The 25,384-nt window shown below is 47.1% G+C and overlaps 1 protein-coding gene across 7 annotated transcripts in view; it reads left to right on the top strand.

Moving 5' to 3' along the window:
• The window catches only part of pltp (phospholipid transfer protein), a 147,996-nt gene that overhangs the window by 26,264 nt on the left and 96,348 nt on the right, over positions 1 to 25,384 (top strand). For 4 of the 7 annotated variants that reach the window (XR_013500281.1, XR_013500280.1, XM_078236326.1 and 1 more), the window contains exon 1: positions 15,196 to 15,493. The exons of 2 other annotated variants lie outside the window; for them this stretch is intronic. The gene's annotated coding sequence lies outside the window, so the exon portion shown is untranslated. Of the gene's footprint in view, positions 1 to 8,423; positions 8,521 to 15,195; positions 15,494 to 25,384 lie in introns of those variants that run through there. One more of the 7 variants, XM_078236323.1, reaches the window with a different exon arrangement.

Here is a 25,384-nt window from a genome sequence, read left to right as displayed (position 1 = left end):
GCCAGGCCCAGAAGCAGGCTATCGATGAGGTCCTCCCCTCCTCATGAGGTGGCCAAAGATCTGAAGCGTGGGTTTGAAGTGTAAACAAAAGTTGAGAAGCGGCCCCTTCAAAAAAAGGGCTGCAACCTCACGCATTCATCATAGATGCAGAACACAGACTCAAGGCTGCAAAAAAATGCAGCCGGGGTGTCCGTGAACTTATCTTTTGTTGCATTGGACTGTTATATGTAACAACCCCCATGCCAAATCCCCAATGGAAAAGGGGAGGATTCTCACATAGAGAACCTCTTTGCACATCTCAAGAACAAAAGGTTGTTTCACATCATCAATAGAAACAAGCTTCTTGGAGAATATGTTTTGTGCTGTTACAAGCTTCAGAGTTATGGGGATACTGGTTCTTTATACCATAATCTGATTCATCCTGCAGCTTGGTTTGAAATTGACTTTTAAACAATCTTAATCAATTTTGGTGAATTTCTTTTTCAATTCAATTAGGATGTGAGCATCATTGGCTAAGTCAGCATTTATTGCCCATCCCCAGTTGCCCTTGAAAAAAAATAAGTGAACTGCTTCTCTCCACATAGGCAATGCACTTGGGAAGCTCCAGAATTTTAACTCAGTGACAGTGAAGGAACAGCAATGTATTTGTAAATCAGGATGGCGTGTGGCTTAAAGCGGAACTTGCAGGTGGGTGGTGTTCTCATGCATCTGTTGCCCTTGTTCTTCTAGATGGTACAGGTCACAGGTTTGAAAGGTGCTGTCAAAGCCACCTTTGGGGATTGCTGCTATGCATCTTGTAGATAGTGCATTGCTGGCACTGTGGACTGGCGGCGAGGAGAGTTGACGTTTAATGTGGTGCTGATTTTGGCTTGAATGATGTCAAGCTCCCTGAGAGTTGTTGTACGTTCAAGATAAAAAAGACTGTTTTGGCTGAACCATGCAGGTCATTCATCCTGAAACAATTCCCTTGCATCTTTCCCAACTGCAGATCTGTCCCATCATCCATCCCAACCATGGAAGTGACACCAACTTTCATTTGCAAAGGATAGGCTGCAGTAAAGGAATCTCAATTGTCATTTTCTGTTAAATAATCCAGTGCAATTATGAAAAAGATGAATACAATGACTGGAATGCTACTGAGCCACACCAATGCTGCTTTCAGCCGGTGCTGATTGTTGACTCACCCAGGGATGCAGCAGGGGTTAATTCAATACAATTGGTAGCAGCAATCCTTGGAGGGCAATGTAGGGCGGGAAAAGTGGTTCCGTGGCCAATCTCTGCTAGAAATGTGCTGCTGTACGTCCCACACAGCCTTAGCTCCTGTGGCCAAATTGATGTTAAGCAGTCTGGATCCAAGCTCACCATGAGGGATGGTCACTTGGATGTGGCACCAGAGATCCTGAGACACTGTTGCAAGATGATCTGTCATGTTTGAGGAACAGGAAGGAAGTTAATGGGGTAGAATGGGAACTTTTTCTTAATTGCACAGCAATATGAACTTACTACCTTACACACTGTCTTGCAGTTACTTAGACTGAGCCCATCCATTGTATGTGGTATTTGGTATCTTTGCAGGATCAATCACTGTTATGAAGGAGTTAAAGTTAACAGAGAATTGGTACTCCTGGTACCTTGTGTAGTCATAGATCCCAGATGATTAAGGTACATGACTCAGAGAGCCTGCTTCTCCAATTAAGTGAGGATGAATTTGCCAAGTGTGGTAATAAGAACATAAGAAATAGGAGCAGGAGTAGGCCATCTAGCCCCTCGAGCCTGCCCCGCCATTCAATAAGATCATGGCTGATCTGACGTGGATCAGTACCACTTACCCGCCTGATCCCCATAACCCTTAATTCCCTTACCGATCAGGAATCCATCCATCCGCGCTTTAAACATATTCAGCGAGGTAGCCTCCACCACCTCAGTGGGCAGAGAATTCCAGAGATTCACCAATGAATGGCATGAAAGCAAAAATGGAAAAAAGAAAATTCCATCAACTGAACTGTTGTATGAAGGGAGAGACCTGCAAACGGTCTTCAATTTTCTGATTATACATCTTTTGAGTCACAGCATTGCAGATTCATTTTTAAAAATATGGATCAACCTTTTCCATTGCAAGGGCAAGTCAGCCAGGACTGCCATTCAAACACCTCATAGCAGTTGTAGTGACATCAGAAAAGATTGGTTAATAAATCATGGATGTGTTTGGGGGAATCGTCAAAGGAAGTCACTTTCAATGTCATCAAGCCAGTTTATCCTAATCAACAGAACACAGAGCATGCCATCACTAATCTCTAAATATCATAATACCACCATCCCCCCGCCCCATCCTCATCATTAAAGAACAGGGAGAACAAATACCTACAATACCCCACTAGTTATCATTCTTCAAAGAGAGCCTTTTTCCATTGGCTGTCATTTTTTATGTTTTAAACTGTCAGTTTTCAACACAACTGGCTAATTTGCCATCAAGTTCTTGAGCCATCATCCACTTTGTAAGCGTTATAAATAGAAGCTTAATCAAGTACCATCTAAAAACCAAAGTAAAATTACCTCTGGTGATGGACAACCCGTGACTCCAAAACCCATGCTGATATGACGAGGTCCCTCATGGCAGACTGGTGCAGAAGGTGAAGTTGCATGGGATCAGATGTGAGCTGGCAAGGTGGATACAAAACTGGCTCGGTCAAAGAAGACAGAGGGTAGCAGTGGAAAGATGCGTTTCTGAATGGAGGGCTGTGACAAGTAGCGTTCCTCAGGGATCAGTGCTGGGACCTTTGCTGTTTGTAATATATATATAAATGGTTTGAAGGAAAATGTAACTGGTTTGATTAGTAAGTTTGTAACAAATGTAATAAATGTAACAAATGTGAGGTAATGCATTTTGGAAGGTCTAATACAGATGGGAAATATACAATAAAATGGCAGAACCTTAAGAGTATTGATAAATAGAGGGATCTGGCTGTACAGGTACACAGGTCACTGAAAGTGACAACGCAGGTGGAGAAGGTAGTCAAGAAGGCATACGGCATGCTTGCCTTCATCAGCTGGGGCACTGAGTTTAAAAATTGGCAAGTCATGTTGCAGCTTTATAGAACCTTAGTTAGGCCGCAGTTGGAATATGGTGTTCAATTCTGGTCGCCACACTACCGGAAATATGTGGAGGCTTTGGAGAGAGTACAGAAAAGATTTACCAGGATGTTGCCTGGTATGGAGGGCATTAGCTATGAGGAGAGGTTGGAGAAACTTGGCTTGTTCTCACTGGAGCGACGGAGGTTGCAGGGCGACCTGGATAGAAGTCTACAAGATTATGAGTGGCATGGACAGAGTGGATAGTCAGAAGCTTTTTCCCAGGGTGGAAGTCAATTACTAGAGGGCATAGGTTTAAAGTGCGAGGGGAAAGATTTAAAGGAGATGTGCGAGACAAGTATTTTTACACAGTACTTGTTTAAATCCCCATCCCATACCATCCCCAATCCAACCCACTCCTTCCTCCCATCCCTCCTCTCCCCATCCCAGTCCCTCCCCCCACACCACCCTCCCCCCCACACTACCCCTCCCCCTCCCACACTCCTCCTCCTCCCACACCACCCCTCCCCTTCCCACACCACCCCTCCCCCTCCCACACCACCCTCCCCCACACACAATCCCTCCCCTTCCCACACCACCCCTCCCCCCACCCCTCCCCCTCCCATTCAACCCCTCCCCTTCCACACAACCCCTCTCCCTCTCCACACCACCCCTCCCCCCACATCACCACCTCCCTCTCCACACCATCTCCTCTCCCCACCCCCCACACCACCCTCTATCCCCACACCACTCTCTCTTCCTCCCACACCACTCCCTCCCTCTCCACACAACCCCCTTCCCCCAGCCCCTCCCCCCCACACCACTCCATCCTCCTCCCGCACAACCTCCTCCCCATTCAATACCATCCCCTTTCTCTGTCCCATTCCACCTCTCCTCAGGAGGTGAAGGGTAGGGGGGAGGAGAGGAAGTGTGGGGAGGAGAAGGGCAGTGGGGGAGGAGAGGAAGTGTGGGAAGGAGAAGGGCCGTGGGGGAGGGAGGGGTGAGGTGATGGTTGCAAAATCAGGGCTTCTTTACTGAGAAAAATGGAGAATATGATGAAACAAAATGATTGTCAGGTGAATTCTTCAGGCAAGAACCAGGTGAAATACAGATAGTTGAGAGGGGAGGTGAAGAAGGAAGTGAAACTGGAAAAGGGAGAATATGAGAATAGAATGGCTGTCAAGGTTGGTAAGTCGCCGGGACCGGATGGGATGTACCCCAGGTTACTGTGGGAGGCGAGGGAGGAGATTGCGGAGCCTTTGGCGATGATCTTTGCATCGTTGATGGAGACGGGAGAGGTTCCGGAGGATTGGAGGATTGCAGATGTGGTCCCTATATTCAAGAAAGGGAACAGGGACAGCCCGGGAAATTACCGACCGGTGAGTCTAACCTCAGTGGTTGGTAAGTTGATGGAGAGGATCCTGAGAGACAGGATTTATGATCATCTAGAGAAGTTTAGTATGATCAAAAGTAGTCAGCACGGCTTTGTCAAGGGCAGGTCGTGCCTTACGAGCCTGGTTGAGTTCTTTGAAAATGTGACCAAACACATTGACGAAGGAAGAGCGGTGGATGTGGTCTATATGGACTTCAGCAAGGCGTTCGATAAGGTCCCCCATGCAAGACTTCTTGAGAAAGTGAGAGGGCATGGGATCCAAGGGGCTGTTGCCTTGTGGATCCAGAACTGGCTTGCCTGCAGAAGGCAGAGAGTGGCTGTGGAGGGGTCTTTCTCTGCATGGAGGTCAGTGACCAGTGGAGTGCCCCAGGGATCTGTTCTGGGACCCTTGCTGTTTGTCATTTTCATAAATGACCTGGATGAGGAAGTGGAGGGATGGGTTGGTAAGTTTGCTGACGACACCAAGGTAGGTGGTGTTGTGGATAGTTTGGAGGGATGTCAGAAGTTGCAGCGAGACATAGATAGAATGCAAGACTGGGCGGAGAAGTGGCAGATGGACTTCAACCCGGATAAGTGTGTGGTGATCCATTTTGGCAGATCCAATGGGATGAAGCAGCAGTATAATATGAAGGGTACCATTCTTAGCAGTGTAGAGGATCAGAAGGACCTTGGGGTCCGGGTCCATAGGACTCTTAAATCGGCCTCGCAAGTGGAGGATGCGGTCAAGAAGGCGTACGGCGTACTGGCCTTCATTAATCGAGGGATTGAGTTTAGGAGTCGGGAGATAATGCTGCAGCTTTATAGGACCCTGGTTAGACCCCTCTTGGAGTACTGCGCGCAGTTCTGGTCACCTCATTACAGGAAAGATGTTGAAGCCATTGAAAGGGTGCAGAGGAGATTTACAAGGATGTTGCCTGGATTGGGGGGCATGCCTTATGAGGATAGGTTGAGGGAGCTTGGTCTCTTCTCCCTGGAGAGATGAAGGATGAGAGGTGACCTGATAGAGGTTTACAAGATGTTGAGAGGTCTGGATAGGGTAGACTCTCAGAGGCTATTTCCAAGGGCTGAAATGGTTGCTACGAGAGGACACAGGTTTAAGGTGCTGGGGGGTAGGTACAGAGGAGATGTCAGGGGTAAGTTTTTCACTCAGAGGGTGGTGGGTGAGTGGAATCGGCTGACGTCGGTGGTGGTGGAGGCAAACTCGTTGGGGTCTTTTAAGAGACTTCTGGATGAGTACATGGGATTTAATGGGATAGAGGGCTATAGATAGGCCTAGAGGTGGGGATGTGATCGGCGCAACTTGTGGGCCGAAGGGCCTGTTTGTGCTGTGGCTTTCTATGTTCTATGTTCTATAACATCAAAGGGAATCCAAAAATCTACGAGAATGTGTCATAAGAGTTGGGTGAGCTCTTGGGAACAAGAGGTGCTTGGAGGTACAAGGCTTCAATCACAGAATCACAGAATCCGACAGTGCAGAAGAGGCCCTTCGGCCCATCGAGTCTGCACCTATGCATGAAAGGCCCTGACCTGCCCACCTAATCCTACTTGCCAGCACTTGGCCCATAGCCTTGAATGTAATGATGTGCCAAGTACTCATCCAGGTACTTTTTAAAGGATGTGAGGCATCCCACCTCCACCCGTCTCTCAGGCAGCGCGTTCCAGACCATCATCACCCTCTGGGTAATCATAGAAGAAATCATAGAAATCATAGAAACCCTACAGTGCAGAAGGAGGCCATTCGGCCCATCGAGTCTGCACCGACCACAATCCCACCCAGGCCCTACCCCCACATATTTTACCCGCTAATCCCTCTAACCTACGCATCCCAGGACTCTAAGGGGCAATTTTTAACCTGGCCAATCAACCTAACCCGCACATCTTTGGACTATGGGAGGAAACCGGAGCACCCGGAGGAAACCCACGCAGACACGAGGAGAATGTGCAAACTCCACACAGACAGTGACCCGAGCCAGGAATCGAACCCGGGACCCTGGAGCTGTGAAGCAGCAGTGCTAACCACTGTGCTACCGTGCCGCCCGGGTAAGAAAGTTTTTCCTCAAATCCCCCCTAAACCTTCCACTCCTCACGTTTAACTTGTGTCCCCTCGTAACTGACCCTTCAATTAAGAGGAACAGCTGCTCCCTATCCATCCTTTCCCTCATAATCTTGAACACCTCAATCAGGTCGCCCCTCAGTCTTCTCTGATCCAATGAAAACAACCCAAGCCTATCCAATATTGGATGAGTATTTTGTTTCAGTGTTTACTCAGGTAGAGGATGCAGTAGAAGTGGCAATGGTGGGGTAATGGATGAGGTGAAAATAGGAGGAGCTGCTGGAAAGGCTGCGGGTGAGTCGCCTGGTCTGGATCCCTCACATCCCAGGATGCTAAAGGATTGGGGATGGAAATAGCTGAAGGAGTTGCCTTAATTACCCAATCATCCCCAGAAATGAGGAAGGCACCGGAGGATTATAACGTGACCTTTTTTTCCCTTGGCACATTGGGGGTCGCCAGCAAAGCCAGTGTTTGTTGCCCACCCATTGTTTGATCGAAGTGGTTTGCCATTGCTCATTCCAGGGGGGCAGTTAAGATTCAGTCACATTCCCGGGAATGTGGAGTCACGTGTAGGCCAAACCAGGACCTAAAGAACATTGATGAACCAGATGGTTTTTATGACGATTAATGATTGTTGTCATGGTCACCATCACTGAAACCAGCTTTATATTCCATATTATTAATTGATTTTAAATTCCACCAGCTGGCATGGTGGGATTTGAATCTATGTTCTCCAGAGCATTAGCATGGGCCTCTGGATTATTAGTCCAGTGACATTACCACTCTGCCAAAATCTCCCCAAAGTGCTGTAAAAAATGAGGACAGGTTTAGATTAGTTAGACAAAGAGAAAGCTGTTCCCATTGGCTGATGGTACAGGGATGGAAATAGTGTGAGGAAGAAAACTTTTACACAGCGAATGGTAATGAGCTGGAACTCGCTGCCCACGTTGGGGGGGGGGGGGTGGAATTGGAGATGATAAATGTTTTCAAAAGGAAATTGGATGGGTGCTTGTGGGTAATAAAGTTACAAGATTAGGGGGATCGAGTGGGGCAGTGGGACTGACTGGGTTGCTCTATACAGAATCACCATTAATTTAATAGGCTGAATGGCCTTCTGTGCCGTGACAACACTGACTCTAAAACAGTACTGGGCAAAAGCCATAGATAACATATCTCCTCAGGTGTCCTATTCCGATCCTACTACCCTACCAAACTCTACAGGTTATGGGAGAGTCCAGGACAGGACAGGGTTCCTCCTGTGATGCTGTCCCACCTAATCTGAGACTGGGAGCAGGATATGTGCCTCTGATCATCATTTATAAATGGATTTGCTTTATAACTGTGCGATATAGATTACAGGGATATGAATGTGACTTCAGGCTGAGGTCATTGGGCTGTGTCTGCTCTGAAGGCCTACAATATGCCTCCTTTCATCCAGAAGTACCCCTGCCAATATCACTCGAGGTTCTTTTGACCTTTGAGGTTGTAGGAACACCCAGTCTACAGTTAACATTATATAGTAATCCATACAAACCCTCTTTATCTACAACCATATGTTAGTGACAATTTGAATGGACAGATATTTGAGTGGAATGATCTTCTCTGAATACTTTTGGCATTAGGGAGGTGAAGAGGGGACAAACTTGAAGTCTGGATTAAACCAATGTGTTTTGTAAGATGCTGTTGTGTAGGAGGACTGGAGGCCTGTGCAGTGAATTGTTAATGAGTTGATTACAAATGCTCATTAAAGAGGCTGCGTGACAGCTTGGTGACGTTTTCACTGACAGCCTCTCCTAACAGCGAGCAGCTAATTGGGTCTAAATGTGGAATTCAAACACTACTTAAAGGCATAGTCATTATTTCAGCTTCACTTGTTGCTAGAACTGTGCTGAGAGGATTTCACAAACACACACCGGGAGACCTTCTGGGAGAATTTCTCTGAATTTCACCAACATTGGAGCAACATTTATTCTGGAGATTCTCTGTGGAAATTCATCCAATAAATGTAAGTGTGCTACTTCCTCCTGTTGGATACCTGGAGGGTGCCTGACCATCAACAGCTTACTCAGGCACCGCCCCCCCATCCCAGGACTGGATGAGGAATGGAGGCTGAACCTGAGGTTGGGTAAGCAGTCGTAAGAACAGAGGACAGGAAGGTGAAGTGTGTAAGCTGGTGACATTGGCAAGGTGAGCGGGCTGGACAAGGAAAGTGACATGGGCAATGTGGACAAGGTGAAAGATGTAGGTGTGGTGAGGGATGTGGGTGACGTTAGAGATGTGGGTGAGGTGAGGGAGGTGAGAGATGTGGGTGAGGTGAGGGAGGTGAGGGGTCTGGGCGAAGTGAGGGATGTGGGTGAGGTGAGGGATGTGGGTGAGGTGAGGGATGTGGGCGAGGTGAGGGATGTGGGTGAGGTGAGGGAGGTGAGGAGACTGGGTGAGGTGAGGGATGTGGGCGAGGTGAGGGATGTGGGTGAGGTGAGGGATGTGGGTGAGGTGAGGGATGTGGGTGACGTTAGAGATGTGGGTGAGGGAGGTGAGAGATGTGGGTGAGGTGAGGGAGGTGAGGGGTCTGGGCGAAGTGAGGGATGTGGGTGAGGTGAGGGATGTGGGTGAGGTGAGGGAGGTGAGGAGGCTGCGTGAGGTGAGGGATGTGGGCGAGGTGAGGGATGTGAGTGAGGTGAGGGATGTGAGTGAGGTGAGAGATGTGGTGAGGTGAGGGATGTGGGCGAGGTGAGGGATGTGGGTGAGATGTGGGAGGTGAGGAGGCTGCGTGAGGTGAGGGATGTTGGCGAGGTGAGGGATGTGGGTGAGGTGATGTGGGCGAGGTGAGGGATGTGAGTGAGGTGAGAGATGTGGTGAGGTGAGGGATGTGGGTGAGGTGAGGGATGTGGGCGAGGTGAGGGATGTGAGTGAGGTGAGAGATGTGGTGAGGTGAGGGATGTGGGTGAGGTGAGGGATGTGAGTGAGGTGAGGGATGTGAGTGAGGTGAGAGATGTGGTGAGGTGAGGGATGTGGGTGAGGTGAGGGATGTGAGTGAGGTGAGGGATGTGAGTGAGGTGAGAGATGTGGTGAGGTGAGAGATGTGGTGAGGTGAGGGATGTGAGTGAGGTGAGAGATGTGGTGAGGTAAGTGAGGTGAGGGATGTGAGTGAGGTGAGAGATGTGGTGAGGTAAGTGATGTGGGCAAGTTGAGGGATGTGGGTGAGGTGAGGGATGTGGAAGAGGTAAGGGATGTGGGCGAGGAGAGGAATGAAAGTATTTTGACCCAGTGACTGTGAAGGAATGGCGATATATTTCCAAGTCAGGACAGTTAGTGACTTGGAGGGGAGCTTCCAGGTGGTGGTGTTCCCATGTATCTGCTGCCCTTGTCCTTCTAGATGGAAGTGGTCGTGGATTTGGAAGGTGCTATCTAAGGACCTTTGGTGAATTGCTGCAATGCATCTTATGGATAATATACACTGCTGCTACTGAGTGTTGGTGGTGGAGGGAATGGATGTTTGTGGATGTGGTGCCAATCAAGCTACTTTGTCCTGGATGGTGTTGAGCTTCTTGAGCTGCACCCATCCAGGCAAGTGGGGATCATTCCATCACACACCTGACTTGTGCCTTGCAGATGGTGGACAAGGTTTGGGGAATTAGGAGATGAGTTACTCACTACAGAACTCCTAACCTCTGACCTGCTCTTGTAGCCAATGTGTTTATGTGGTGAGTCCAGTTGAGTTTCTGGTCAATGGTAACCCCAAGGATGTTGATAGTGGGGGATTCAGTGATGGTAACACCATTGAATGTCAAAGGGCAGTGGTTAGTGTCTCATTGGTGATGGTCATTGCCTGGCATTTGTGTAACACAAATGTTACTTGCCACTTGTCAGCCAAAGCCTGGATAGAATATAGAACATAGAACATTACAGCGCAGTACAGGCCCTTCGGCCCTCGATGTTGCGCCGACCTGTGAAACCAATCTAAAGCCAATCTAACCTACACTATTCCAATATCATCCATATGTTTATCCAATAAACCATTAAAATGCCCTTAATGTTGGCGAGTCCACTACTGCTGCAGGCAGGGCATTCCACGCCCTTACCACTCTCTGAGTGAAGAACCTACCTCTGACATCTGTCCTATATCTATCACCCCTCAATTTAAAGCTATGTCCCCTCGTGCTAGCTATCACCATCCGAGGAAAAAGGCTCTCACTATCCACCCCATCTAATCCTCTGATCATCTTATTGTCCAGGTCTTGCTGCATTTGGACATGGACTGCTTCAGTATCTGAGGAGTTGTGAATAGTGCTGAACATTGTGCAATTGCCAGCGACCATCCCCACTTTTGACATTAGGTTGAAGGGAAGGTAATTGATGAAGCAGCTGAAGAAGGTTGGGCTTAGAACACTAGGACACTACCCTGAGGGACTCCTACAGAGATGTCCTGAAACTGAGATGACTGACCCTCCACAAACTCAACCAATTCCTAAGTGCCAGATGGAAAGCTTTTCCCCTGGTTCTCATTGAATCAGTTTTGCTAAGGCTCCTTGATGCCACACTCGGTCGAATGCGGCCTTGATGTCAAGGGCTGTCACTCTCACCTCACCTCTGAAATTCAGCTCTTTTGTCCATGTTTGAACCTAATTGTATCTAATCACCATTCAAATTAAACTTGTAGGTATTTGATTAGTGCCAAGCAGGCAAGCCCAGAACAAGAAACTGGTTCAGTAAACCCAAAAACTGTCAGGTAGATCCCGACTTTCAAATAGTTCAATCGCTTCAACCCTTTTAGCTGTTATTTGACAGCTAATCTGTCCCTGAGATATGAACAGGGCAGTGGTGCTTAAATAGAGGATTAAAACTACAGATTTCCTGAAAGAAAATCCGTTTGCAAGAAAAATTGGTTTGAAGTTTCTATGAAGCAGAATTAGGACTCCTAAAGTGGGAAGGAATTCAAAACTAAGTAGTATATATTTAAAGGCTATTTTGCCCTTTTGTGGTTAGATTATAACTCTCCTACTGTAAATATATACCTCTATTATGAACAAGATTTGCTGACTTCCACAAAAGGAATTGATTCAATAGTTTAAAGATTAAGTAAGATCAGAATTTCTGATGTTCCCTGTGCTAAGTGGAATGGGAGAGATGGTGTGGAGGTTACCTATAAACAGTGCAGCAGTACCCCAGTATCGGTGGGACTGTACCACGGTAATGGTGGGTCCGTACCCCGGTAACGGTGGGAGTGTACTCCAGTAATGGTGGGACTGTGCCCCAGTAACAGTGGATTGTACTCCAGTAACTGTGGGACTGTACCCCAGTAACCGTGGGACTGTACTCCAGTAACTGTGGGACTGTACCCCAGTAACCATGGGACTGTACTCCAGTAACTGTGGGACTGTACCCCAGTAACCGTGGGACTGTACTCCAGTAACTGTGGGACTGTACCCCAGTAACCGTGGGACTGTACTCCAGTAACTGTGGGACTGTACCCCAGTAACCGTGGGACTGTACTCCAGTAACTGTGGGACTATACCCCAGTAACCGTGGGACTGTACTCCAGTAACTGTGGGACTGTACCCCAGTAACCGTGGGACTGTACTCCAGTAACTGTGGGACCATACCCCAGTAACCGTGGGACTGTACTCCAGTAACTGTGGGACTATACCCCAGTAACCGTGGGACTGTACTCCAGTAACTGTGGGACCATACCCTAGTAACCGTGGGACTGTACTCCAGTAACTGTGGGACTGTACCCTAGTAACCGTGGGACTGTACTCCAGTAAATGAAGAAGATAATTAGTAATCAGTAAGGAGTAAACCCATTGGGATTTGAAGGTCAGACATAGCGCAATAGCCTCCTATTGCGTAAGTTATTGGTTTGCATCTCCCAAGACTTCCTATTTTCAGAGTAATTGCTAAATGTCTTTTAATTAGGTCTGATTTGAAAGGCTTTGAGAATCTCCCAGAGGCTGTGTCAAAGAGCAGATTGTCATTTTGTACTCAGTCCAAACATGCACTGGGCTGGAGCCAGGAATCCCTGGGTTAAAGCCATATTACATCAGGCTGCTCAGTGCTGGGAAAAGAAGAGGAACTGAGCTTTCCTGAATCCCAGATTTCTCAATACTACAGGGCTAACCTAGAAATCCATGGTGGGGCAGGGGAGAGGGTATTCACCATCAACTGAGACTCCTCACTGACATTACTGAAGAGAGTAAGAAGTCTCACAACACCAGGTTAAAGTCCAACAGGTTTATTTGGTAGCACAAGCCACTAGCTTTCGGAGCGCTGCTCCTTCATCAGGTAAGTGGGAGTTCTGTTCACAAACAGGGCATATAAAGACACAAACTCAATTTACAAAATACTGGTTGGAATGTGAGTCTTTACAGGTAATCAAGTCTTAAAGGTACAGACAATGTGAGTGGAGAGAGGGTTAAGCAAAGGTTAAAGAGATGTGTATTGTACACATTATTATTCACATTATTATACACATTATTGTACACATGTAGGAGCCTGAAAAAAGGATAAATGAAAGAAAAATGAAAAGAGTGTTTTTTCTTGAAATATGGGTAAATTTAATGAAAAAGACATTTACCCATTGTTCTTTGTTTTCTTGAGTTTCAATATCCTGTTTACTGGGCCCAATACCGTGAACCGATACTGTTTGTTTGAGTGATGTAAGCTAAGCCAATCCGTTTTCTAGAGAGCTGCACTTTAAGCCAATCAGATTACTTAGGGGGAGGGAAAAAGAAAAACGGCGGGAGGCAGAGGAAGCTGCAGCGGGGAGACACACGTGGGGAAGAGGAGCTGTTTCCATGCGGTAAAAACCCAGTTTTAACGTTGAGGCAAATAATATTTGTAGACTAACATACTTCACAGTATGGGCACAAATATTACTGTGCAGTTAAAGCTCGTGTTTGTCGCAGTTTAGTAACTTGTTTTTTCCAGTTTGAAGTGAAAGGCAGCAAGGTTTAGTCCTGTTTGTTATTTTCATTACTGTTGAGAAAAAGTGTAAAGCGCATTGTCTTGTACTCTCAAGTGTGGACGTTTCTGCTAGAAACTGCCGGTGAGGGACAGTCAGCTATAAACGCCGGGCGTAGTTTTCACTGAGAAGACGGAGAGAACGAGGATTAGCTGAAGCTAACTTGCTAAGTAGCGCTGCCGAGGAAGAGACTTCAGCGCACTGGATCTGCGTCACTACACGGACAGCTTGCTGCATTTTTTTTTTCCTGCTGCATCATTTTCCTGCTCGCAGACCCTTTTGGACTGTGTGTGTCGTGGTTGCGTGAGTAACTGGAGACTATACTATCAGACACTGAACGGTATCAGCAGTGTGTTGTTGAGGACGTGTTTTCTTCATATGTGCACCAACGTATGGGCCCCAACGTTTATACATCCAAGCGCTTGGTAATATTTTGAACATTTCTCAGGGTTGAAACTGTTTAATTGAAAAATCTTTAGTTTGGGACTCTTTACCTGTTTTATGAGACGCGACAATGCAAGAAAATAAATTTATTTTTGTTATTCCTTTTGCATGGTTGTCCTGAACCTTTTCTTATATAAGGTTTACATACTTACCATTTTAGGAGGCACCGCGCTATTATTAATAGGTTATTACTCTAGATTGCAACTGCATACACTAATCCTTTTCATTCAAACCTGTACTGACATTTATTGGTAAATAGGAAATTTAGCCAAGCTCAACACCAACCGCTAAGAACTCAGGATCCTGTTAATTGAACATTTACATAGTAGCCCCTTATAACATCAAGCACATCCCAGGTACAGCTTTACTTAACTCAGCTGGTCAGAGCATATAGTTGTCAGCAGGGGGTTACACACATTATTATACACATCTCTTTAACCTGTGCTTAACCCTCTCTCCACTCACATTGTCTGTACCTTTAAAACTTGATTACCTGTAAAGACTCGCATTCCAACCATTATTGAGTTTGTGTCTTTATATGCCCTGTTTGTGAACAGAACTCCCACTTACCTGATGAAAGAGCAGCTAGTGGCTTGTGCTGTCAAATAAACCTGTTGGACTTTAACCTGATGTTGTGAGACTTCTTACTGTTTACCCCAGTCCAACGCCGGCATCTCCACATCATTACTGAAGAGTACAGGGGAACTCACAACTCACTCTGATGTACACAGGAACACAGGAAACACAGAGCATAGGGAAGTTGCCGAGTCTCTGAGTGTACAGGATAGGGACATGGATAGAATGTACAAATAGGACCGGCCATGTACAGATAGGCCTCATTGTGGTACAGGATAGGGCTGACTGTGTACAGTTACTTGACCTGGGACAAGAGAAGTCTCAGTATGGACAGTTCAGGTCAGGCCAATGGTATTGTAGGTATTTGAGATGAGATGAAGGGGCTCTTGGCTGAGATTCAAGAATCAATCAATCGTTTAACAAATAATCTGATTGGTGAGGGACAGTGTAGGATGCGTGGCTTCACCAATGGGAAGACTGAGGTTGGCAGTCACGTGATGGAGGTCACGTGAGTTAAATATTCAGCATCCAGCCTTCTGTTACACATTTAGACCAAGTTTTGATATTCCAGAGAACACCATACTGAAGTAATCCCCAGCTGATAACCCATTTTTATCATTCTACTCTGAGCACTTTAGAGAACAAACCCTCTCTTTCTTCAGTCTTTATGTTCCCAGCCTCTCAGTTTGATGGTACAGTGTGTGTAACACAGGACTCTCAGTGACCCCTACGCTGTTTACCCAAAAAAAACGAGGATGGTGACATGTCATTGGTTCCAGTGTGCGAGAGGGGAGGGGAGGCAGGTCACAGGTCACTGGATAACTGAAGGTTAGTGTAAGTGCAGCCAAGACTGCGAGGTCAGCGAGTGACACCATCTGGTGATTGGTACTGAGAAACAGTTCCTGCTGTTCAGTCTTTGAGCTGTGTGAATACACAGCCCTCTGGAAACAGAGCCTTCTCACAGGAGACAACAGGCTGACACCATTCACACAGATAAGTATGATTTTTTCATCTATTCTTGAGCTGGTTTTGTGTTGTATATTGTTTGTAGACAGAGCAGGCCGCATGAGGAGTGTAGGATTCAGTGCCAGTGAGCTGATTGTCGGTACACAGTGTGAACAGTGCCCTCAATCCCAGGCCTGTTAGTAAATCTCACAGCTCCAAATAGAAATGACGAGAAGCTCGACACAGACATTAGCAACGAGATTTTATCTCTTCCAGGAGATGGATTTATCGTTCGCTCCCTATACTGAGTAAGGTATCAAATATAGAAGGGTATGTTCAGAAGCCAGACTACATAAGGCTTTGTCTCCAATTGATCTCTTTACTCAATGATTCAGTAGTCTAAAAATAGTTTCTCTTTGAACAAGGCGCTGATTTGAGTTATTGGTTGACCCAGGACAGACAAAATGTACCAAGGACACCTGATCCGGGCCAGAGACATGCACATTGCACAGTGACCTGGGACAGATAGGACCAAGGTCACACTAATCCAAGACAGATGGGGTCACACTGAAGTGTGACTGGCCACATCAGGAATAAATTGACTGGGATGACAGGACCAGAAACACAGTGACCCAGGACAGACATGATTGTGTTGTGTGGCACTACCACTGTGCTAAGTGGGATAGATTCGGAACAGATCTCACAACTCAAAACTGGGAATCCATAGGTGCTGCGAGCCATCGGCAGCAGCAGAATTGTATAGAACAACAATCTGTAACTTCATGGTTCGGCATATCCCCCAATGGCCCTGATGGAATGCATCCCAGGGTACTAAAAGTGGGGGAAAGAGCAAATTCACTAGCGATAATTTACCAAAATTTGCTGGACTCTGGGATGGTTCCCGCAGATTGGAAAACAGCAAATGTGACGCCACCATTTAAAAAGGAGGTAGACAAAAGACGGGTAACTATAGGCCGGTTAGCTTAACTTCTGTAGTAGGGAAAATGCTTGAATCTATCATCAAGGAAGAAATAGCGAGACATCTGGATATAAATTGTCCCAATGGGAAGACGCAGCATTGATTCATGAAGGGCAGGTCATATTTGTCTAATTTGGTGGAATTCTTTGAGAACATTACATGCGTGGTGGACAATGTTGATCCTGTTCATGTGGTGTATCTGGATTTCCAGAAGGCATTTGACAAGGTGCCTCACCAAAGGCTACTGCATAAGATAAAGGTGAACAGTGTTACAGGTAATGTATTAGCGAGGATAAAGGATTGGTTAACTAACAGAAAGCAAAAGGTGGCGATAAATTGGTGTTTTTCAGGTTGGCGATCAGTGACTAGTGGTGTGCCTCAGGGAGCGGTGTTGGAACTGCAATTGTTTACGATTTATAAAGATGATTTGGAGTTGGGGACCAAGTGTAGTGTGTCAAAATTTGCAGATGACACTAAGATGAGTGGCAGAGCAAAGTGTGCAGAGGACGCTGAAAGTCTGCAAACGGATATAGATAGTCTAAGTGAGTGGGCGAGGGTCTGGCAGATGGAGTACAATGTTGGTAAATGTGAGGTCATCCATTTTGGTAGGAATAACAGCAAAATGGACTATTATTAAAATGGTAAAAAATTGCAGCATGCTGCTGTGCAGAGGGACCCATGTGTCCTTGTTCACAAATCACAAAAAGTTAGTTTGCAGGTGCAGCAGGTAATTAAGAAGGCAAATGGAATTTTGTCCTTCATTGCTAGAGGGATGGAGCTTAAAAACAGCGAGGTTATGTTGCAGCTGATGAGCTACACCTGGAGTACTGTGTACAGTTTTGGTCTCCTTACTTGAGAAAGGATATACTGGCACTGGAGGGGGTGCAGAGGAGATTCACTAGGTGGTTCTAGAGTTGAGACGGTTGGCTTATGAGGCAAGATTGAGTAGACTGGGACTATACTCATTGGAATTCAGAAGAAATCATTGAAACCCTACAGCGCAGAAAGAGGCCATTCGGCCCATCGAGTCTGCACCGACCACAATCCCACCTAGGCCCTACCCCCATATCCCTACATATTTACCCACTAATCCCTCTAACCTACGCATCTCAGAACACTAAGGGCAATTTTTAGCATAGCCAATCAACCTAACCCGCACATCTTTGGACTGTGGGAGGAAACCAGAGCACCCGGAGGAAACCCATGCAGACACGAGGAGAATGTGCAAACTCCACACAGACAGTGACCCAAGCCGGGAATCGAACCCAGGTCCCTGGAGCTGTGAAGCAGCAGTGCTAACCACTGTGCTACCGTGCCGCCAAGAATGAGGGAAGATCTTATAGAAACATAAGATTATGAAGGGAATAGATAAGATAGAAGCAGGGAGGTTGTTTCCACTGACAGGTGAAACTCGAACTAGGGGGCATGGCCTCAAAATAAGGGGGAACAGATTTAGGAGTGAATTGAGAGAGAATTTCTTCACCCAAAGGGATGTGAATCTGTGGAATTCCCTGCCCAGTGAAGCAGTTGAGGCTACCTCATTGAATGTTTTTAAGGCAAGGGTAGATAAATTTTTGAACAGTAAAGGAATTAATGATTATGGAACTGAGTCCACAAAAAGATCAGCCATGATCTTATTGAATGGCGGAGCAGGCTCAAGGGGCCAAATGGCCTACTCCTGCTCCTAATTCTTATGCTCTAATGTTCACTCTACCATTACCACCAAGCCAGGGATCAACCCTTGTTCAATGTAGAGTGCAGCAGGGCATGCCAGAAGGAACACCAGGGATAACTAAAAATGAGGTGTCAACCTGATGAAGCTACAAACAGGACTATTTGAGTGCCAAACAGCATAAGCAGTAAATAATTGACAGAGGTAAGCGATCTGACAACCAACAGATCAAATCTAAGTTCTGCAGTGCTGCCACATTCAGCCGCGGATGCTGATGTACAATTCAACAACTCACTGGAGGAGGAGGCTTCACAATATCCCCATTCTCAATGATGGAGGAACCCAGCACATCATTGCAAAAGATGAGGCTGAAGCGTTCACAACAATCTTCAGCCAGAAATGCCGAGTGGATGATCCATTTCAGACTCCTCCTGGGGTCCCAGCATCACAGATGTCAGACTTCAGCCAATTCAATTCACTCCATGTGATATCAGGAAAGAGTCGAAGACACTGGATACTGCAAAGGCAATGGGCCCTGACCATATTCTGACAATAGTATTGAAATCATGTGCACCAGAACTTGCCATGCCCCTTGCCAAGCTGTTCCAGTATAGCGACAACACTGACATCGACCTGATAATTATTGCTCAGGTGTGTCCTGTCTATAAAAAGCAGGACAAACCAAACCCGGCCAATTATCACCCCATCAGTCTACTTTCAATCATCGGCAAAGTAATGGAAAGAGTCATCAACAGTGCTATCAAGCGGCACTTACTCAGCAATAACCTGGTCACGGATTCTCAGTTTGGGTTCCGCCAAGGTCACTTAGGTCCTGACCTCATTACAGCCTTGGTTCATGGACAAAAGAGCTGAATGCCAGAGGTGTGGGGAGAGTAACTGCCCTTGGCATCAAAGCAGCATTTGACCTAGTATGGCATCAAAGAGCCCCAGCAAAACTGAATTAACGGGAATCGGGGAAAACTCTCCCCGGTCGGAGTCATACCTGGAACAAAGGGAAATGGTTGTGTGGTTGGAGGTCAATTATCTCAGTCCCAGGACATCACTGCAGCAGTTCCTCAAGGTAGTGTCCTAGGCCTAACCATTTTCAGCTGCTTCATCGATGACCTTCCTTCCATCATAAGGTCAGAAGTGGGGATGTTCGCTGATGATTGCACAATGTTCAGCACCATTCACAACTCATCAGATACTAAAGCAGTCCATGTTCAAATGCAGCAAGACCTGGATAATATCCAGTTACATATGGAATTCTCTTTCTAACAGCACTGTGGGTGTACCTACCTTACATGGATTGCAACGGTTCAAGAAGGTGGTTGACCACCACCTTCTCGAGGGCAATTACGTACCGGCAATAAATGCTGGCCTAGCCAGCAACATCCATCTACCCTGAAAGGATTTAAAAAATAAACTCATTGACCTGGGACAGACAGGACCAGGAATACAGTGACATGGCTCAGACAGGACAATATGAACATACAAACATATGAATTAGGAGCAGGAGTAGACAATTCGACCCCTCAAACCTGCTCCACCATTCAATAAGATGATAGCTGATCTGATTATGACCGCAACCTCACATTCCTGCCTACCGATAACCTTTCACCCCATGGCTTTTCAAGAATCTATCTAACCTCTTCTAAACGCTAGTGGATGCAAGTCCAACCTGTCCAATCTTTCTTCATACTATACACAATACCCCAGATGTGGTCTCACCTTTGTCCTGTACAACTGAGGCATAACCTCCTATCAATTCCTGTAACAATAAATGATCACTTTCTATTAGCTTTCCTAATTACTTACATACTAGTCTTTTGTGATTCAGGCACTTGGGCACCCAGATCCCTTTGCACTTCAGACTCTGCAATCTCTCACCATTTAGATAAAAAGCTTATTTTTTTATTATTCTTGCCAAAATGGACAATTTCACATTTTCATTTCCCAGATTTTGCCACTCACTTAATCTATCTATGTTCTTTTGTAACTTTCTTATGTCCTCTTCACAACCTACTTTCCTACCTAACTTGGTACCATCAGCAAATTTAGCACCTTCTGTCCCTCCATCCAAGTTATTTATTATAAATTGTAAGAAGTTGAGACCCCAGCACTGATTACTATGGCATACCACTCGTTACATCTTGCCAACCAGAAAAGGGCCCATTTATGCCTACTCTCTATATTCTTTTAGCTGATCAATCTTCTATCCAAAATGTTACCCTCTACACCATGAACTTTCATTTTCTGCGATAACCTTTGGTGTGGCACTTCATCAAATACCTTTTGGAAATCTAAGTACAATACATCCACTGGTTCCCCTTTATCCATAGCACATGTGACTTCTTCAGAGAACTTCAATAAATTGGTTAAACATGATTTCTCTTTCACAAAACCATATTGACTCTGCCTGTTTACCTTGAATTTTTCCAAGTGCCCTGCTATGAAATCTTTAATAATAGCTTCTAACATTTCCCTATGACAGATATTAATCTAACTGGCCTGTAGTTTCCTACTTTCTGTTCCTGCCACTTTTTGAATCTTCAAATCTAATGAAACCTTCCCCAAATCTAGAGAATTTTGGAAAATTAAAACCAACACATCAACGATCTCACTAGCCACCTCTTTTAAGACCCTAGGATGAAGTTCATCAGGAACCAGGGATTTGTCAGCCCACAGCTCCAACAATTTGCTCAGTACCACTTCCCAGGTGATTGGAATTTTTCTGAGTTCTTCCCTCCCTTCCATTTACTGATTTACAGCTATTTCTGTGATGTTATTTGGGCCCTCTATAATGAAGACAATGCAAAATATCAGTTTAATTCATCTTCCATTATCAATTCCCCAGATTCACTTTCTATAGAGCCAACGCTTAACTCTTTTCTTATTTAAATATCTGTAGAAACTCTGAGTCTCTGTCTTTATATTTCTAGCTAGCTTTCTTCTCGTTGTCTAATTTTTGCTGTTTCTCTCCAATCTTCTGACCCATCATTGTGTATTTATTTGCTTTTTCTTTAATTTTAATAGTGTTTTTAATATTTTTAGTTAACCACAGATGGTGAGTCCTCCTCTGGGGATTTTTCTTTCACATTGGAATATATCTATTCTGTGTATTCTGAAATATCCTTTAAATGTCTGCTGGAGTTGTCTGCTCTGACCAGTGTCATTAACCATGAAGTCTGCAAGCCCCTAGTTGTTTCATAGTTGTGGGATGTGAACTTGGCTTTCCCTCTCTATGGTGGCACGGTGACAGAGTGGTTAGTACTGCTGCGTCACAGCGCCAGAGACCCGGGTTCGATTCCTGGCTTTTGGGTCACAGTCTGTGTGCAGTTTGCACGTTCTCTCCGTGTCTGCATGGGTTTCCTCCAGGTGCTCCGGTTTCCTCCCCCAGTCTGAAAGATGTGCTGGTTAGGTGCACTTGCCATGCTAAATTCTCCCTCGGTGTACCCAAACAGGCGCTGGAGCGAGGCGACTAGGGGATTTTCACAGTAACTTCATTGCTGTGTTGGTGTAGGCCTATTTGTGACACTAATAAATAAACTTTAAACCTGGAGAGGCTGGCAGTCGATCACATTGCATCACATTGGACACTTTGTCCTGCTTGTCAAGATACCATGCCTTCTGGGCATTGGCACCCATGGACTTACATTAATTTGGTAGTTTGCTGTTGTCTTCTGCAATGTGGCTGACCAGGAAACTCGCCCACCCTTTCTGCCTGCTGTCAAGTGATTGGAATGAGTTACAAGCTGATTATCAACCTGTTTGGTTACATTATAAATGTACTTTCACCAGTCGTCAAGTCCTAAAGAGGGACTTGAACCTGCAGCTTCTGGCCCAGAGATCTACTGCGCCACAAAATCGCCACCTTGTCCAGAACAGTTAAACTAGACAATATAGTCTGTATGCAAAGGAGGTTAAATTCAAAATAAATCTGTGGAAATAAATGTCAGTAAGAAGTTTAACAACACCAGGTTAAAGTCCAACAGGTTTATTTGGTAGCAAAAGCCACACAAGCTTTCGGAGCCTTAAGCCCCATCGTCAGGTGAGTGGGAATTCTGTTCACAAACAGGGCATATAAAGACACAGACTCAATTTACAGAATAATGGTTTGAGTGCGAATACTTACAGCTAATCAAGTCTTTAAGATACAAACAATGTGAGTGGAGAGAGCGTTAAGACAGGTTAAAGAGATGTGTATTGTCGCCAGACAGGACAGACAGGGCTGTCCTCCAGACACAGCGGTCCTGTCTGGAGACAATACACATCTCTTTAACCTGTCTTAATACTTTAACCTGGTGTTGTTAAACTTCTTACTGTGTTTACCCCAGTCCAACGCTGGCATCTCCACATCATGAAATAAATGTCAGTCAGTGAGTGGTTGATGTGTAGAGTGGAAACAATGAGTATTGATTTATCTGAATACAGTTTGATAGATTTCTTTCACTAAAGAACACTTTGAGATCAAGTAAATGAATAATTTGGGAGTTGACATAGTGGCCGGAATTTTACCACCCCGCCCGCCACGGGAATAGGAGCAGGCAAGGGGCGGACAGTGGGAAGGTCCGTTGACCTGGGGCGGGATTTTATGGTTTTGGGACGAGCAAGGCCGTAAAATCCCACTCAGTGACTATAACAATGCTTGAGAGGAACTGGTGAACTTGGAATTCAAACCTCTCCAGTATTAGTGTTCCCCTTGACTCATTTTTGGGTCTATTGAAAACAAATTGATGAGAATTGATTATAATGTTTAATACAAGGTTTTGAGGAGTCAGGAGGTGAGTTAGTCTCTGCAGGATTTCTAGCCTCTTACCTGCTCTTATTGCCATGGAATTTATATGGCTAGTCCAGTTCAGTTTCAAGTCAATGATAATCCTCAGAATGCTGATAGTGGGGGGATTCAGCTATGATAATGTTGTTCAATGTCAAGAGGAAATAGTTGGATTCTCTCATGTTGGATATGGTTATTGGCTGGTAATTGTGTGATGTGAATGTTACTTGCCACTTGTCAGCCCAAGTCTGGATATTGTCCAGGTCTTGCTGCATTTCGACATGAACTGCTCCAGTATCTGAGCACACACGAATGGTGTTGAACATTGTGCAATCAGCTGAACCAGACCTGTGAGGGACACGCTTCACCGGGACCTGCAACAGACACACTTCACCAGGACCTGCGAGGGACACACTTCACCGGGACCTGCGAGGGACACACTTCACCAGGACCTGCGAGGGACACACTTCACCAGGACCTGCGAGGGACACACTTCACCGGGACCTGCGAGGGACACACTTCACCGGGACCTGCGAGGGACACACTTCACCAGGACCTGCGAGGGACACACTTCACCGGGACCTGCGAGGGACACACTTCACTGGGACCTGCGAGGGACACACTTCACCGGGACCTGCGAGGGACACACTTCACCGGGACCTGCGAGGGACACACTTCACCGGGACCTGCGAGGGACACACTTCACCGGGACCTCCGAGGGACACACTTCACCACGACCTGCGAGGGACACACTTCACTGGGACCTGCGAGGGACACGCTTCACCAGGACCTATGAGGGACACACTTCACCGGGACCTGCGAGGGACATGCTTCACCGCGACCGGCATGGGACACATTTCACCGGGACCTATGAGGCACACCTTTCACTGGGACCTCGGAGGAACACGCTTGATCAGGACTTGTGAGGGACACGCTTCACCAGGACCTGTGAGGCACACACTTCACCAGGACCTGCGAGGGACACATTTCACCGGGACCTGTGGGGGACACACTTCCCCGGGACCTGTGAGGGACACACTTCACCAGGACCTGCGAGGGACACATTTCACCGGGACCTGTGAGGGACACATTTCACCAGGACCTGCGAGGGACACATTTCACCGGGACCTGTGAGGGACACATTTCACCAGGACCTGCGAGGGACACATTTCACCGGGACCTGTGAGGGACACACTTCACCGGGACCTGTGAGGGACACACTTCACCGGGACCTGTGAGGGACACACTTCACCAGGACCTGCGAGGGACACATTTCACCGGGACCTGTGAGGGACACACTTCACCGGGACCTGTGAGGGACACGCTTCACCAGGACCTGCGAGGGACACGCTTCACCGGGACCTGCGAGGGACACGCTTCACCGGGACCTGCGAGGGACACGCTTCACCGGGACCTGCGAGGGACACGCTTCACCAGGACCTGCGAGGGACACGCTTCACCGGGACCTGCGAGGGACACGCTTCACCGGGACCTGCGAGGGACACGCTTCACCGGGACCTGCGAGGGACACGCTTCACCGGGACCTGCGAGGGACACACTTCACCGGGGCCTGCGAGGGACACATTTCACCAGGACCTGTGAGGGACACACTTCACTGGGACCTGTGAGGGACACGCTTCACCGGGACCAGCGAGGGACACATTTCACCGGGACCTATGAGGGACACACTTCACCGGGACCTGTGAGGGACACGCTTCACCGGGACCTGTGAGGGACAGACTTCACCGGGACCAGCGAGGGACACATTTCACCGGGACCTGTGAGGGACAGACTTCACCGGGACCTATGAGGGACACGCTTCACCGGGACTGCGAGGGACACCCTTCACCGGGACCTGTGAGTGACACGCTTCATCGGGACTGCGAGGGACACGCTTCACCGGGACCTGCAAAGGACATGCTTCACCGGGACTGCGAGGGTCACGCTTCACCGGGACCTGCAAGGGACACGCTTCACCAGGACCTGCGAGGGACACATTTCACCGGGACACGCAAGGGACACACTTCACCGGACCTACGAGGGACACACTTCACCGGAACTTGTGAGGGACACACTTCACCGGAACTTGTGAGGGACACATTTCATCTGGACCTGTGAGGCACACGCTTCACTGGGACCTACGAGGGACACATTTCAATAGGACCTGCGAGGGACACGCTTCACCGCGACCGGCATGGGACACATTACACCGAGACCTGTGAGGCACACCTTTCACTGGGACCTCGGAGGAACACGCTTGATCAGGACCTGTGAGGGACACGCTTCACCAGGACCTGTGAGGGACACGCTTCACCAGGACCTGTGAGGCACACACTTCACCAGGACCTGCGAGGGACACATTTCACCGGGACCTGTGAGGGACACACTTCACCGGGACCTGTGAGGGACACACTTCACCGGGACCTGCGAGGGACACACTTCACCGGGACCTGTGAGGGACACACTTCACCGGGACCTGTGAGGGACACACTTCACCGGGACCTGTGAGGGACAC

This window comes from Mustelus asterias, chromosome 20, assembly GCF_964213995.1.
Source record: "Mustelus asterias chromosome 20, sMusAst1.hap1.1, whole genome shotgun sequence".
Taxonomy (NCBI): Eukaryota; Metazoa; Chordata; class Chondrichthyes; order Carcharhiniformes; family Triakidae; genus Mustelus; species Mustelus asterias.
Note: the sequence above shows the minus strand (reverse complement) of the source record. Positions and strands in the feature narration are given on the sequence as shown.